The sequence below is a fragment of the Alexandromys fortis genome, unplaced genomic scaffold (assembly GCF_014885135.2).
Source record: "Alexandromys fortis isolate MF-2015 unplaced genomic scaffold, M_Fortis_MF-2015_v1.1 scaffold_15, whole genome shotgun sequence".
Lineage (NCBI taxonomy): Eukaryota > Metazoa > Chordata > Mammalia > Rodentia > Cricetidae > Alexandromys > Alexandromys fortis.
This window is the reverse complement of record NW_026067911.1, coordinates 8576493-8593646: the sequence shown is the minus strand read 5'-3', so window position 1 is coordinate 8593646 and position 17154 is coordinate 8576493.

The window sequence follows — 17154 nt, the reverse complement described above, 5'->3', positions numbered from 1 at the left end:
CTGTGACACATCTCCATGATCAATGCCACTAACAATTGTTTGGAAGCTGGACCTCCCTGCACCTTTCTTTCAGAGAAAAAATATTTTTATGACTATAAATTAGCTTCTAACGTTAGAAGCTAGCCTAAATCTTTGAACTAATTATCTATAGATCAGCTTTATCTTTGGAAAGATGTCACTTTCTGAGAACAATTTCTAGGGTAAATTTAGAAGCAAAGTAAGAAAAATGAGAATATTTTTTATAGGCTTGCTTAGCTTAGGATCCAGTTTGGCTTGAAGAAGCATTCCAAAAGGAATTTTTTTCAGATTTTTTTTAACAGCTCAGTCATTCCCGTTTTAACACCAAATCCCATCATCAGTTTGATAAGCAATTATATAGCAGGTAAAAAGTTCTTTACTACACTTTAAATAAAACTGCTTCTAGATTAGTTTTCAAAATTTATGTTAAATATGATCTCAAATCCTAATAGGCTCTCTGTGCCTCTATGGACTCTGTGTGCTGTCGTTGTAAATTGAGATTCTGCATTTTTTTCCTTCCTTGTTTTCTACTTCTCTCTTGAAAATTAATGAATAAGATATATTTTTTATATACAAGATTAGTCAAAGCAGCAGATTTCTTAGAATTTTGTGCTGTGATTGAGATGAGAAAAATCACTGCTAAGTCCCAATTAATCCAATTGGGAGTAAATGCTCTGAAAAATATCCTGGCTCAGAACTCACTACCCATGGTGGTGTTTTTCCCCACATTCCTGACACAAGTGAATATTATTGTGGATGGAGATTATTCTCTCAATTAACCTTTTTCTGAAAGGTTAATAGTGGTTTTTTTGGTGAATTTTAAAAATAAGTACATGAGAAATCACCAGTGTAAAAAGAAAAAAAAAATGATTATAAAGCACAAAGTAAAATTCTAAGTCAAATAGGATGAGAATTTGCTGCACAGCTATTTCCTCTGAGCAGAGCACTCTATTCTGGAGGGAATCTCCTGGAGTCGCAGAAGGCTCAGAGGGAGCCTCTTTAAATTCGGTGAATAAAGAACTCAGAAGTCTCAGGAAGTCCATGGAATTTACCACGGCCCTCACAAGACTCTGTTCCTCCTCAAAGTTGTATAAGCAATAAGGACGGCTCTCCGCTCTCAGGGATCTCTGTGGTTCTGAGTCTTTACCTGCCTGGGGTGGTCTTCTGGTGATGTAGCTTCAATGCTCCTGTATCCTCCCACCCACACTTGTGAAAGCAATAGTAATGAATTCACCGGTGCACCAGATTGGATCCAGGTGGTCACCTTGCTTTGCTTTGTTGTAGATTCCCTATCTGGGCTAAGTAGACATTTATTTATATCTCCTCAGAAATGGTCTTATACAACACCACTTTACTTAGAAACATGTTTCTTGGTAAATATAATTTTAATTTTATGAAAGAAATCTAAACTGGTTCCCTCTGTTTTTCTTCCAGGAGTAAGAACAGGACATTTACACACAATTCGGTTTTGGTGGGATATAGTTCTTTAGAAGCAGAGGGAATATTTCAATAAGTGAACAAATTGCTTGCTTTGTAGAATGCCCAGGGACATATCAAAAAGACAATCGTGTTCTAAACAAATCTCAGTGTTGGTATGGATAACATGTAACAACTCGTGTTTAGAGTGTGGCATAATAATAAACTTTTCTATTTTAAAATTACTTGATAAGCTATCATTGCCTGTGATGCTCTTGTTTTCATTTGAAAGAGACAGCAATAGCTGCCTATTGAATTGTGATTGCAGGGCACTGAATGAAGGACTCAGTAAAAACTGTACAGTGAGGACATCCTGGTGAAGCTGGAAACACAACGATGCTGCTCCCCGCAGTGAGGCCTGACACAGGATCTGCGCCTTACTGCACTGACTGTACCTGGTGTTAGCCAGGGCGCAGCGCCACACTTTCATCTGCTCTCCTGATGCCACTACCTCCCCGGTCACAGCAGGCAGCAAACCTGACCTTACTTTGCTGACAGAGTTGGGGTTCACTTTCCTGCCCTCATCTGTAGGATCAGGATTCAGAGAGAAAGAAAAGCGAAATCCTTTTGATAAATCAAAATGCTTGAGCTTTTGAACGTGGTACGTTCACATCAAGTAGTTCAAGAGAAACGTGGGGGTAGGAGTCACAGACTGAAATGAGTGAGCCAGACCGACACAGAGTGAAAGACTAAAAACACAAGCTGACCCTACAAGGCTTGAGATAAGGGCTCTGAAGATTTCATTTTGTTCTAAGCCAGATGAGATTGCTTGAGAAAGAATATTTCTGAATAAAGGCAACCAAATGTTTGTATGTTTGTCATTAATGAATTCAGAATCTAAATGAGATCGATCCATGACTATAGATTTAAATTTCTGTTTTGTTCATGTGATTTGTGTGTCACTTTAGATTCTGGATTCACTGGTAATCTTTCTTTCTGTTGAATATCACATGCTGTCATTTTTTTTTAATTATTCAAGGAAATCGTTGGGTTGATTTTAATGTTATAGGATTTTCTATGAAGTGGTAGACTGGATTGAAAATAAAAATGTTTTGAGCACTGCTGTGGAAGTGAGCCTCACTGTTTATGTTTGTATATGCGTGTTACTGAAGTGATGGACATGACTACTCAAGAACACCAGAATTTCAAATTAATACTACCAGAAAGCTTGCCCTGGGTTCAAAAGTTGAGAAATGTGAACTTCAAAGATACATTGATAAAGTCCAAATACTGCCTAGGAAGAGAAAAATAATTCATATGAAATATCAAGAAAAGCAAAGAGCAAGTATGGCCTCATTGATGACATGTCACCAAGAGGTGATTCATAGGAACAAAAGTGACAGTCTCCCTTGGTGTCAGGTCTTTCATGATGATGGGGAGAACCTGAGGATCAGAAAGAGGTTGTGACTGGCACAGAAAGGAGAGGTTGTGATTAATGGCATACATGTTATGGTTGTTAACACTGAGTACATCCTATTCAGAAGAAGGGAATTGTCAGAGTGCCACCTTCCGCCTGTACATATACATCATACAAGTACACGTATTTAACAGTCTTAGGTAAATCACAGCAGTGGCAGTGAAGATTCTGTTGTGTTCTGCAGGGATGTGCACACATCAGTACTTGCTCTACCACTCATGCAGGGATGGTGCACACATCAGTACTTGCTCTACCACTGATGCAGGGATGGTGCACACATCAGCACTTTCTGTACCACTGATGCAGGGATGGTGCACACATCAGTACTTCCTGTACCAGTGATGCAGGTATGGTGCACGCATCAGCACTTACTGTACTCCTGATGCAGGGATGGTACACGCATCACCACTTCCTGTACCACTGATGCAAGGATTTCACTTTATTCATCTCTGCCCACATAGGATCAGATGTGGAATTCTAAAAATAGGCTCGATGAGGAATTAAGCTGGTAAATATTTGATTTAAAAACTAATCTGTTTTTCCTTTTGTCCCTCTCAATTTCAGTTGTGCTTTACAGACAAAGGGCATTAACTTTATCATCCTGAATTTATGCTTCCAATTGAAAACACTTCACTGGTTGACCAAACTTATCATTCGTTAGGAATGTCCACATCTGGACGGTGACGAGTCCAGTGTTTGCATTCCCCAAGCCTTGCTGCTGAGCTGAGCTGATTTCCTGGCCAGTTTATAAAGCTTAGCTTTTTATAGCTACTCAATGTACAGGCGGTATAGCCTGTACCTCCCTGAAGCAGTTTCTTTCTTTTTCCATCTGTTTGGGAAACATCACTTGCACTACATAAAGCCATAGCATCTGGAAAGGAAAATGAGCCTGATCAAATCAGTCAACTAACAGGAATAGACATATTTATATGTTATTTAGGGGAAATTACTTAATAATAAAACAAGATTACTAAGAAGCAGTAAGGGGGCTGGATAGATGGTTTAGCAGTTAACTGTGATACTGCATTGCTTTTCCAAAGGACCTGGGTTCAATGCTCAGCACCCAAGACAAGGGCCTCAGAACCACATATAACTCTAGCTCCAAGAGTTTGGCATTCTTTCCCGTATTTGAGGTACTTGCACACACCACCATATACTGCTACATAGACATACACAATTAAGAAAACAATTATAAACAATTAAGAAAAAACATACAAGAAGCAACATTTGATAAAATGTAATTAAGAAAACCAACCATATTTAGTGAAACCATGTTAATGGTTTCAGTCATTTAAATGTCTCTAGAAAAGTCATCATGATTTAAAGTAGTAGTATAACTTTAGAGAGACATATGGCAAGCATTTGGAGGATAAAAAAAGTTGAGCTGTAGGCATTATTGTTCCAGATTAATTTGAAGACTGTGACAATTCTTTATCTTCAGAGAGGAAGCTCTTTATGATGTCTACAAAAAGACTGCATGGTAGATCAAGACCTCACTGCTCTCCATGTTAGAAGAGTTGACTATAATCTAGGGAGCCATAAAAGCAATGTGCTCACTCAGGTTTCCATTGCTGTTATTGCATTTGGTGCACATTGGTCTAGGGCCCAACAGCATCTTTCTGATCAAGATAGGAATGAAATAATGTGGCTGTCAACATTGCAACAATTACTCATTAGTCGTAGGCTAGAGTGTGACTCTTCATGTGGGCAAAAGGACACGCAGGAGGTCAGATGGCCAAAACACATTGGCTGGTCCAAGAAAAATCAGCATCAACAAGTGAGGAGGCCATGATGCCTGGCAAACGGGAGACAAGCATGCTTCAAGTAACCATGAGTGATGGCTGGCGAACAAGAGACAAGCATGCCTATTGCAGGACACCCAGCATAAATTGGGGAGAAGACCAAGCCCTGTTAAGGACAAGAAGAGGGAGCATTGTGGAGAGGATTAAAGCAAGGGTAGTTGGTTGAAATCAGAGCAGTGTACTTGGAGAGAAAGGCTGTAACAGTAGACCAGAGTTGGCTCCTGTTTGCACGCTTTCTGGCATTTGAAAGTCTTTGTGTATTTTTTACTCTTTTTCCATGTCTACTCATATCTATACACACATGCAAACAGATATGTATATATACATGTGCTGGATAATAATTTTTCAAAAAAGTTTCTAATTTGATCAAAAGCCAGAGATACAGCATGTAGAAAAAAATCCATCAAAGCAAACGATTTTCTCAAGGACCCCATAACTTTTAAGCATCTTCCATGTACCCAACTTATTTCAAATACAAGTTTAATTTCATCCGTAAACAAACATAGAAATCAGAGTCTTCAGAGTGTGGATGTGAGATAAATTAGAAGGAAAGTATTCTATTGATGGTATTAAATTTGTATAATTTATGTCAGGATACTAAAAGTGGACAATCTGCAAGATGAGATAATGTCACTAATTTTACGTACACATAGGTATATTTTAACATGTACATAATTTAATATATATCTATATATACTTACTAGTATATATACATGATTGATATATGCCATACTAGATTAATTCATTAAAATTGTGTTTACTATATGAGGTAAGCATGACACTTATTTCCATTTGGAAAGCCAGTAATATCATTTTAACCAGCTAATAATTATTTTGATGCAATATAAAATTTAAGTTTATTTTATATATCCAAATAAATTATTATATTTTAAAGAACATTTTTCTTTTCTTTTAATCTTCTTTAATTTCACATCAAGATTAATTTGGTGTTGTCTTCACTTAAATAGTGGTATATCCATAATAAAGTGATAGAACATATATAATCATTTCTTTAAATATTCTAGAATGGTTATGGGATTAATGTAGGCTTATGCCATACCTAAGTTTCACTTTAAGAGACTTTAAAAAGAAATATGAAATTATTTTTTGTCAAAAAAAATCATACTGATGAAATATGGAGTAAGGGGGATAGAAACATCCTTCTGAGGAGTTTTTGGCTCACTTAGCCTCCAAGCTACATTAGCATTGACTGTGTTCATAAAACTTCTTTAAGGAGTGCTTGGGTCAGCCTTGGAATGTTCACATTAGATCAAAGACCTTTCCTAAGTTTTCCATATTACATGAAGAATTTTAACACTAATATATTTAATTTTATTTTATCTTGGTAATATTGATAGCAGAAAACAAAGAAGTGTTGTTCTCCTTTTACATTCTCTGGTAGATTCTGCTTTTCATGGAGTTAAAACTATCATCTACCTATCTATTATCTATCTATCATCTATCTATTATCTCTCTCTCTCTCTCATCTATTCATCCACCTATCATCCTCAAGCTATAAATTATCTGTCAATCACTTCTCTAGATTCTCTATCTATCTATCTATCTACAAAATATATTTGCAATTAGATATAGATATATCTACCCCATTCTTTTTAATGTTCTGGGCATTTATTTCTAGGTACTGGATAGAGCTGGAACTTTCTGATTTATTTTAATATAATTCTAGATTAGTCAGTTTGTTGAAATAAGTCAACTGACACCCGCATTTCTTGTGTATGACTTTTGTTTCCAGGAGAATTGTTGACTCAAGTTGGTTAAGTGTGAGTATAGACCACATAACAGAATAATTCAACACTGAGTTTTTCATAGAATCAGTGACCTCTCAACATTGGGTTATTTGCCAGGTCACTGGTTGTCTATAAGTCATGGTTCCTTCATTGTCTGATTGGTGAGGTCCCTGAGCCATACCACATAGCTTGGACAGCATCTACTGATAAACTTTTCAGTCACCAGACATATGGAGAATATAGTGTGGTTCTTTTGTGTGTGTGTGTGTGTGTGTGTGTGTGTGTGTGTGTGTATGTGTGTGTGGTTCTTTTATTTTCCCATGAACCTGAAATAACTGCTTAAGAGAAAAGGAGTTAGAAGAACACACATTTCTTCCATTTTACTAACTGTCTGGGACATGGCACAGCATGGTTGTGGGGGGGGGGTAAAGAAAAAATGCATTGTCCCAAAATCAACAGTGAAAATCTAGCTCTTGGACATGGGAGGCACAGAAAAATACAGTGTTAACCAAAATCTGGGGTCAGATGCATTAGGTCAGGGTGCACAGGGTGGAGATGCAATGCATCTCAACACAACCTTACCCTTCTTAAAGAATTTTCTGCTGACCAGATGTACAACACACATCCATTCTACCTCTCCACTCCAGCTCATACTCCTCCGATGCCCTTCCCTGTTATATGTATATATAATATATATGTATATATGTATATGTATATGCACATATATGTATATATTACACACATTAAATAAAGTGCAATTTTAAAAAGGAAAAAATAAAGAAGAAAAACATTCAATGACACTTGGTGATAAATTGGGAAAAAAGCAATTAAAATGACATTTTCAGCACCTCTAAATTATCTGCAGTTCAGACTAAGTTTAAAATTCTTCGAGAAATCTACAAATTCCATTTCCCCCATTTTTCTTTTCTAAGAGACGAACTTGTTCTGTCTCGGGAATATGGAGGTTGATCTTCAGTAAGCGTTTGGCACTAGGAAGGTGATGGCTTTACCTAAATCTTACCTGTTGTCATGTTCTGAAGTCCATTTAATTTATCCAATCTGAGGAGTAAAACTCGGCCGTTTCTGTTTTTATTTCCAATCTTGTGACAAAGCATTTTGTGTTCATTCTGAAAAAGAAAGAAGAAAGTACAGTTAAAATTCACAGCTCAGTGTTCACTACTATCCTCTCAAAAAATGCCTGAATATCCCATGGTTAAGCAGAAGTTGGAGCTGAGCATGCAAGAAAAAACAAAATTTGAGGGTTAAGATTAAACATTCTGAACTTCGCATGCTAACACTGTGCATCATAATTCTCAATAGCTGCACACTAGTATTGTCCATAATATGCATGTCAGCACTAATACCCTTGCATACGGGACCAGCCCAAACAGCCAGAGGTGAGGTAGATTTGAGGGCTCTTGTCAGCCCTTCTACTACTTCCTGTGTGTCACGGCACGCTGAATGTAAGCTCGCTCTGTCCTTACAGAAGTCTCATCATGAACTCTTTGGAAAGCAGTGACTTGATAGTAGGACTTACTCACATTCTGTTGTCACAAAACTGTCAAGACAAAGGATGGTCTTACAGGAAAAATGTCTTTATGGGTTCTCTGCAGTTTGACAACGCACACATGCAAGGGCACTGGAGTAAGTGGCCACACATGTCCACATATGTTCAATGTTAAGGCCAAAGAGAAAACATTAGCAATCAAGTACACATGCCTTCTCAGGACAGCCTGGGACCTGGACCAAAGCTTGGAAAATGTTCTGTCTTTTCACTGTTGGCCTTGCCCTCACTTCCAGGCATGTTACTCATGTGCTCCTCTTAGCCACTACCTAAAGATTCACTCCTGCACTTGAGAGAAATAAGAGGTCAAAATGTCAGGATCTGTTTGCCATCACTGATTTCTGCCACTCTCCACAAGGGGGCCACCAGCCTGTACAGCCCAGCTGTCTCTGTCGACCTAGTCAGCATCATGGGCACACTTCTCTACCTATGGCTGTCTGCGCAGACTCCGGTGAGGGCTGTCTTAAAGGGTGTGCACACATGCACACAGCATGTTCCCGCCAGATGCTCATCCTTGACAACTGAGGGAAACAGCAATGCTGTTTTGTTTGGTTGTTATGGTATTAGACAAATATTTCCAACCTGCTATTTAAATTAAATACCGTCCGAACAATTGTAATTATAGAGATAGTTTACACCCAGTCATCATTGGAGTTACGCAGGTCCAGTGGCGTTTTCCACATTTTTCTCTGCTCGTTTTGCAAATGCTGCAGTTATTTTTTTGCTTAAACAAATCTCAGACACATGAAGGGAATTGTGAAGGTCCTGGGCTACACTTTGTAGGATGGCGAAGAAGGAAGCTTCACCTCCCTGAACATGTTTTATTTTCGCACAGTACCCAAGTCCCATAATAAAGACATTAAGTCTCTGTATGATACTTTGTGAAAATTATGATACTGAAATGGCAAGAAAAGGAAGAATGATTGTCTTCTGGATTTGGATGAACCCAATCAGTGAGGTCATTATTAAAATGACAAGATCCTTCAGGAAAGTCGCGAAGCAACATCCAGGTATAGACACCTCTCCTTGGGATTACCTGATGCTTAGGTTCTAGAACCTAAGGTAGATGTGTGTTGAACACACACTGAGATGGCTATTGGCATTTGTAAATGATTTAGATGTGATTGGCTTTTATCTGTTAACCACCACCCAGTACTTGCCTTCTTAAGTAAAAACGGACCAAGTCACAGACTACGGAGTTCCCTTAAAAGTGACAAAGTAGAGGGACATTACTAATTTGTGACCCAGGGCACTATTCTTATGGTTTTGCCACCACCTACCTTAGGTTCTAGAATTACAGTTCTAGTGTGAACTATCAGTGATCTGAAACCCAGACCTGCCCTTTCCTGGATGCTAGAAACGCATCCTTATCTCTGCAGGACACATTCCAGGCTTGAATTACCTTCTATTTTAGAAACACTGCTAAAGATTTACAAAATATGCAAGCCCCTCAATGTCACTTCTTAAATAAAGGTGGGTTTAGGACAGGTGTTCCTAGTGAAGCAATGCCATTAGCACAATCATGAGACTAGCACCGCTGTTCCTGGTTGAGGTTTAAAGACCTTTATACTGCTCTTCCCTGGTCTTAAACTCAGGTGGAGCAGGGTCCTCAATTCCAGTGCACTAAACTAGGATTATAGCTGAGAAACAAATATTCAAATCTCTTGTTGATGAGAATCATTTGCAAGCTCAATTCTCTTAGTCCCATGGCATAAAAACATGTATGTGCAGCCTTAACAAAGACTTAGAGTACCAGAAATGATTTCTTTGATTCAGAGAATGATGGCTTAAAAGCACATCATTTGTTAGGCAATATCATGACACTAATGATAGGCTACAGGTTGACATTATCTAGAATTGTGGCTTGTGGCAGATCAAAGGGAGACAAAAAGGAAACAGAGACTCATTGTGATTAGGCACGGAACACTCATCTGAGAGGTCTGGCGGCGTCATAATAAGAAAAGATACCGGGAAGAGAATATGGCTTCTCAAAATATCCTCCTGATCCAGGATTCTGCTGTGTGCACACAAGGAGAAGAAAGATGGGTGTGTTCAGTTTTCTTACTAGTGTGTGTCTCTGCAATTAGATGATGGCAGAGCAAGAGAGGAAGCTGAAGCCGTGTGAGCAGTCAGAGAAGAGGTATGTTTACATTTGCCCCCATCTAAAGCATCCATATGGCTAGTTAAAACATTCGAGTCACTTTGTATTCGATATGGATATTTTTATTCCCAATTATGTGGTAGCTCCTGGGGGACCAGATTCTCAGCAAACTATCTCTCAATATGTTTCACCATAGGCTGAGAGCCAAGCACATTAAGTTCTCTGGCTGGTGTGTGGCCAAAACTTTCAGTGACTGCTCGCATGAGCAACCCAGACGGAAGGATCCAGAGATGTCCACATGAGGGTCAATGCTGAGCATGGTCCTGCTGTATATGTGGGAAGAATAAAGTGGATACCTTTTGTTTACAGCGTGTTTAGCATCCCAGCTGCGTGTGGTTTTTGTGAACTCTCACCCCTAATATTTCCTAGATTTGCTGAGTTTTGTCTTCTACCTTAGAGCTTTGGAACAGAGTCTAGGTGCTTCTTTGAAGACAACAGAGACTCTGGTAAGAAAGCTACTGCTGCATCACTTGCTAGCAGAAATGTTTTGTACTCCTTTCAGGTCTAAAACTTTTGGACATCTTCTTGTCAATTTTATCACCATGTACATCTTCCACATGAGTACAGGTCTCCTGAATTTGCTCACTGAGGAAGTCAGGGGCCAGGCCACCCAGTATCTGTGGAGGGACAGAAGTGAATGGTAATGAGGGGCAAATGGCAAATGAAAGTGGCCTAATCACAGAAAAACTGTAGGCTCAAGATTCACACAGTGTGTATTTCACATTGGCCAATCTCAGCCTTTAAATCTCTTCTCCCTTTTCCTTCAGTGGAACCAAGTTCAGAGAGAGCTCTCATTTCTCTTCTTTGCTGCAGCAGCATCAAATATGAATCCTTTAAAATTAGTTGTTTACAAAGATATTTCCTCATTACTGTTATTATACATAACTCAGTTCTTGTCAAACCCACAGGAACCAGAACTTATCAAGTCAACATTGCCTTTGCCTTTTACAGGAATGGCTAGTGATTAAAGCAGGCAGCGAGGAGGCTGAGTGATGGTTAAGCCCAGGGTGGTTCCACAGTCCAGGAAGGGCTGCCATGTAGACAAGCTGAAGTTATAAGCACTGTTATGGTTGGTTCTACACAGCACCCTGGGATACTAGAAGAGTTGTAAAGCCTTGAGGATAGACCTGTCCCTCAAATAAACAGCTTTTAAAATAATGTAAGGGAACTACAGAACTCTGATCATTGCCTAGAGGATCTCACTAGTGTCCCTGGTACTGGGTAGACATCTGGCATTCTGATCTGCCTTGTCTTAGTTTGGGGTTCATTGCTATGACAAGACACCATAACCATGGCAACTCTTATAAAGGAAAACATTATCATGGCTGGAAGTGTGATGATATGCAGGCAGACATGGTGCTGGAGAAGGAGCTGAGGGTTCTACATCTGGATCTGCAGGCAGCAGGAAGCGACAGTGGTACATTGACTAGGCATGAACACTTGAGACCTCAAAGCCTTCCCCCTAGTGATGCACTTCCTCCAACAATGCCACACCCATTACAACAAGGCCACACCTCCTATGGGCCAGTTGGGGCCATTTTATTCAAACCACCACATACCTCAACTATAATAAGATTATGATCAAGCTATAGGCTTTCTGGGGAGAAACAATGACATAACATTGTCCTCTCCCTTTAGAGTTAATCCCAAAAAGTCAGTCAGTCACTGGGGAAGGGCAAACACACTTCTAAGCAACAGCTCTGGCCGTTGTCCATGCTCGCATCCTGTATCCTGTGTCCTAGTCCTTCTGGTCACTTCCCACAATTTTCTGTAACACCCTGTCTTCTGTAGTGTGTGTCGTATCTGTTTGAATCCACTGGACGGGTTTCAAGAGGAACTGGGTAGCCCCTGAAGCTGAGGAAAGGCAATGATATGTTGCTATTATCCTGAGAACTGGAAGACTTCTGCTCAGTTACAGGCACACACTTAGGACAGAGTTTAGGGATTCTGACAGGTAGGGATTCCCCCAGTCTGTGCACAGATTAGCTTCTGCAACACAGCATAGTAAACAGTAATAGTAAACAGTAAATATCAACGTGTTCAGAGATCCCTCCATGAACAGTACTCAGTAGACTGCTTTACTCTTGGGATGGGGCTGCACCTTGGCTATTGGAGTATTGCTGGGTATGAGCAAGAGCCCAGGTTCCATTCCTGAAAAACAAAGGTAGCTTCTAACTTTGGCTTAAGTGATTTAACTAGTTGCTGTGTGACCTGGCATGGAGCGTAAATATTCCAGCTGTGTGAATTTGTGTCTGCTGGCCTGTGAGAGATGCGGTGATAGATGTTTGGGGAGAAGGTTCTATGGTGATGTGAAAAGACTGGAAAACCTTGGGGATGCTCCCTTTCCTAAAGTGAACTCATTTCTCTGTAATGTTTTAGGAGAATATAATCCAGATTTGAGTGAGAGAACCTCTCGAGTGCTCTTTTCCTTTTGATGCCCAGGTCTGTTTAGCTGGTTTGTTTGGCCTAATTTACCAAAGCCTTTTAGAAGAGGAGGCCCACGGCATCCTTGGTGGTCTCTAATGGATCTCTACAGTGCTTGATAATGTGGAACCTGGTCCAGGGTCCCAGCTACATCTGTCAGGATTGTTAGGTAAAGTCTACTCCCCAACACAGAGCTATGCTGTGTATGTCTGAACTCTGGGTCCCTATTAGCTTATCTAGGTCTTTTCCTGAATTCTGAATAAAGACTTTCAAAAATTGTTAATTTCATCTTTCCTCCAGTATTTACCTCACAATGCTTTAGCCCACCTTTGTCCTGTGATTTGAATGTTTATGTAACTGAGATAACTAATATTAGAATGTGACCTTTAGCTAAAGCATCTGTACAACACACCTAACAGTCAGGGGTGTCCTTATCTTAGGCATTTAATTAACGTACGTTGATTAAACCAGACTGCAATCAGCATATTTTATATAATAATGTATAAATGGATCTCAGAAGCAAAACAATAAGCCCAAAGATGAAGAAACATCACCTGATCCTGTGTGACCTGCCTGCGCTGGGCCTGTTGGTCTTTTTCACATGGTTGTTCTTTGTTTTGTTGTCAATCAGGGTCTTGCTCTGTTGCCCAAGGCAGTCTGATACTGCTGGCAATCTCCTGCCTCAGCTGCTGCACATGAGAGAACATTAGGGTGGCAGGTATTTGTTAGTGTCCCTTCCTGTTTGAGTTAGCATTTCTTTTAAAGATTTTATTTTTAATGTGTGTGTGTGTGTGTGTGTGTGTTGTGTGCACATGAGTGCAGGTGCCTGAAGACACCAGTAGAGGGCATCAGATCTCCTGGAACTGGCCTTATACGTGGTTGTGAGCCACCCAGCCTGGTGATGAGAATTGAACTGTTACCCTCTGGCACAGCTGAAAGTGCTTTACATTGCTGAGTTTTTTCTCCAGCCCTGTAGGAGTGTTTAAACATTTTTCCCTGACAGGTTGCATTAAGCACTATCTCAGGAATAGCACACGCGCGTGCACACCCCCATACCCCCCTACACACACTCACCTCTCTGCTGCTTTATCTACATTTGCTCATAAACATACTCACATATGATCCTAGCCTTCTGTGTCTCTGGGACTGTTGTCGAGCCTGCGTGGAGAGTTCTGTCACAGAGGCAGGCTCTGTGACACATTTGTCAGCACTCTGAGGCTCTCTGTGCACTGTTTGTAATTTTCCCTCATTTCTCAGGTACCATCCACTCCTGCTGTCTCTGAGAAATTAGGACAATGTCCTAGCCACTCTTCCTTTCCTCCCTCTGGCGGTCTGGTGATCATTTGTAATTAACAGAAAATGACTGGCAGATGCTGAGAGCTTCCCATTTCTCAGGACCTTGCTGCTTAATGTCTGCCAGGAGCAAGAAAAGTTTGCTAAAAGTAAAGACCAAGTCCTGACCTATCGAGTCACAACCTGCTAAGCGGAGGCTGAGTGTCTTCAATACAGGGGTCCCAAAAGGCAGGAAGACACACGTGGTTTCTTCTCCTTTGAAAGTTGGTTTGTTTACTTAAATGATGCTGGTTTCTTCTCTCCCCTCCTCCCATACACACTAACTTGAGATTACCCCTTCTTTCTCCCTTAACTACAGCCTCCTGTGCTTAGTTCTTAACCTGTGTTTCTCCACTAAATCTTCCCATTTATCCAACTAAAATTTGAAAATGGATCTGTTTTTACACACACACACACACACACACACACACACACACACACACACACACACACACCTGTCTTCTAAGTTAAACTTTGTTGTTAATGCTTTTGGAGGCAGGAGCCCAGGCTGCCCTTGAACTCACTACCTAGCTGAGGGCAACCTTGAACTTCTGACATTCTTGATCTTCTGCCTCTGCCTTCTGAGTGCTAGACAGACCTTTACGGCTGAAGTTGGTCTACACGGGGATCAAACACAGAGCAATTCTGGCTTAGCATTTCAGCCTTCGTCTTTGGATGTCTCTGCAGCCACCATTCCTTACTAATGCACGGCCTCGTGAGCTCCTTCACGCAGTCCATCCATTTTCCGCCTGTCGGCAGCAGTCAGCACAATGGATACCATGCCTGCCTGTGTGAAGAACAATAGCCATGGTCTGACAGCATAGGATTCTCACCTGTCCACTATCTCTTCCCAAACATAATCTTTCTGGACATTTGCTCTGCTAATTCCTATTAATGAAAAAGCAGGCAGACATTACAGAATATGGGCAGCCTGTTTATGTTCTCTCAGCTGCTCTTTATGTGAGGCAGGGGATGGAGACCTCCACCCAGTCTATAAATAGAATCAGCACATGCTTCAGACGACATGGTCTACCCTGATGCACGAACAGTTTTCGTTTCTTCTTACTTTATGCAGTAATTACCATTACAAAATTAAGCCGGTGGCCTTTCTTCTTCCCCAGTGGAAGAAATGTCTGTGTCTACATCAAAGGATGTGCTTAGATGATGAATAAACAGGATTGAGCTAAGGAGCTTTTCTGCCCTTTTATCCTTGGGATTCTAGCCTTTTTGAAACTCCAAAGCTGCTCCAGGCTTATGAGCGGGAAGTCAGGCTATTACCATCAGCCCTGTTTGCCTATCTCTGAGAGGCGCTTAGGTAAATTAGCAGGGAGGAAGAAAGAGTTTCTTGGGTCTTTATCACTCAACTCAGCCCTTGAGAGCTTAACCTAGTTTTATTCTCAAAGGCTACTATGGGGGCTTTTAGATCAACTTAAGTCTTCCTAGTGCCCATGTGTATAATTTGCCCCTGCTGCCAGAATACACGGGGAGTTACTTCAAACGGGTGTTTCCTGACTGCTGATGGACAGGAGAGAGAGCAACGCATGCTCACGCCATTGCTCACACGGTGCTGCTGATGTTGTTCCTGCAGGCGTCAATCACTCACTGTCCTTCAAGAAAGGGGAGAAAGATACTACTCGCAAAATATTATGTTATTATTATAATAATATACACTATTATGTCATATATAATAATGTAAATTATTATGTTAGCATTTGTGTTTTAGGAAAACCACAGTTCATGCAATCTTTATTTTTTTAAAAAAAAAAATGTGTCCAAGCCAGGACATATTTTGATATGATGAGGGACAGCTTCCAAAAATCTATTAACTCTTTTGGCAATTGGAAAGCAACATAACAAGAACCAACAACTTAATTGAAAATAGATGAGACAGAGACCCACATTGGAGCACTGGACTGAGCCCCCAAGGTCCAAATGAGGAGCAGAAGGAGGGAGAACATGAGCAAGGAAGTAAAAACCGCGAGGGGTGCGCCCACCCACTGAGACGGTGGGGCTGACCTAATGGGAGCTCACCAAAGCCAGCTGGACTGGGACTGATGGAGCATGTGATCAAACCGGACTCTCTGAACGTGTTGGACAAGGAGGGCTGACTGAGAAGCCAAGGACAATGGCACTGGGTTTGATCCTACTGCATGTACTGGCTTTGTGGGAGCCTAGTCTGTTTGGATGTTCAACTTCCTAGACCTGGATGGAGGGGGGAGGACCTTGGACTTCCCACAGGGCAGGGAACACTGACTGCTCTTTGGACTGGAAAGGGAGGGGGAGGGGAAGGGGGAGAGGGAGGAGGGAGGAGAAGAGAAAGCGAGAAGGTGGAAATTTTTAATTAAAAATAAATAAATAATAAAAAACATTAAAAGGAAAAAAAAAAAAGAAAATAGATGGTGGACTTGACCAGACATTCTCCAAGAAAGAAGTGCAGTTGGCTGACAGGCACTGGTTCTATTCATCAGAGATGCCAGCTCAAACACAAAGGCTCACAGAAAAGGGCAGCTGCAGAAGACGGAGAAGGCAGCATTTCTCCTGAGTTCATTTCCTAGCAAACACTGATTTTTCTGTTGTCCCCAAATAACCTCAATATTTGTAAATCACGTGAATAAAGGTCATGGGTTGCAGTATGATTTGGAAAGTTGTATTATGATAGAGTTCAGCCCTGCAGAGCAAAACCTGTCCACAGTGTGTCTGTGCTCCATACTCCTGGAGCACCATGACACTTACCTCTCAGTGGCAGGGATAAATAATAAACTCTGCATATGTGCACACATATTTGCCTCTTTTAAGACTTATAATCCAGCAAGCAACTCACCTTGCTAGCTTTTGGCTTCTGCTACTAAATTTCCCCTCTTAGTGCAATCAGGAATTTGCACACCAATTTCTTGTGTTTATAACAGTAGGGAAGCTTTGGACACCAGCTGTGCAATTTCATTTCTTCTGATTGTTACCAAGTAATGCTTTGCAGGCTTGTGAATCAAAACTCCAACAGACTCCAAGCTACCTGGTTTTCACCTTGTGAAAATTTGGCTAACTAAGATTTCATCAGTGGAAGATTAAAACCAAAGGTTTTGTATTTGATAATTAAAAGAGTCGCTGGATAAGTATAAACTTTTTACCAGTGTGTGTGTGTGTGCATGTGTGCGTGTAGGTACATACATGCACATGCATATATATGTACATGTGTATGCACAGATATATGTGTG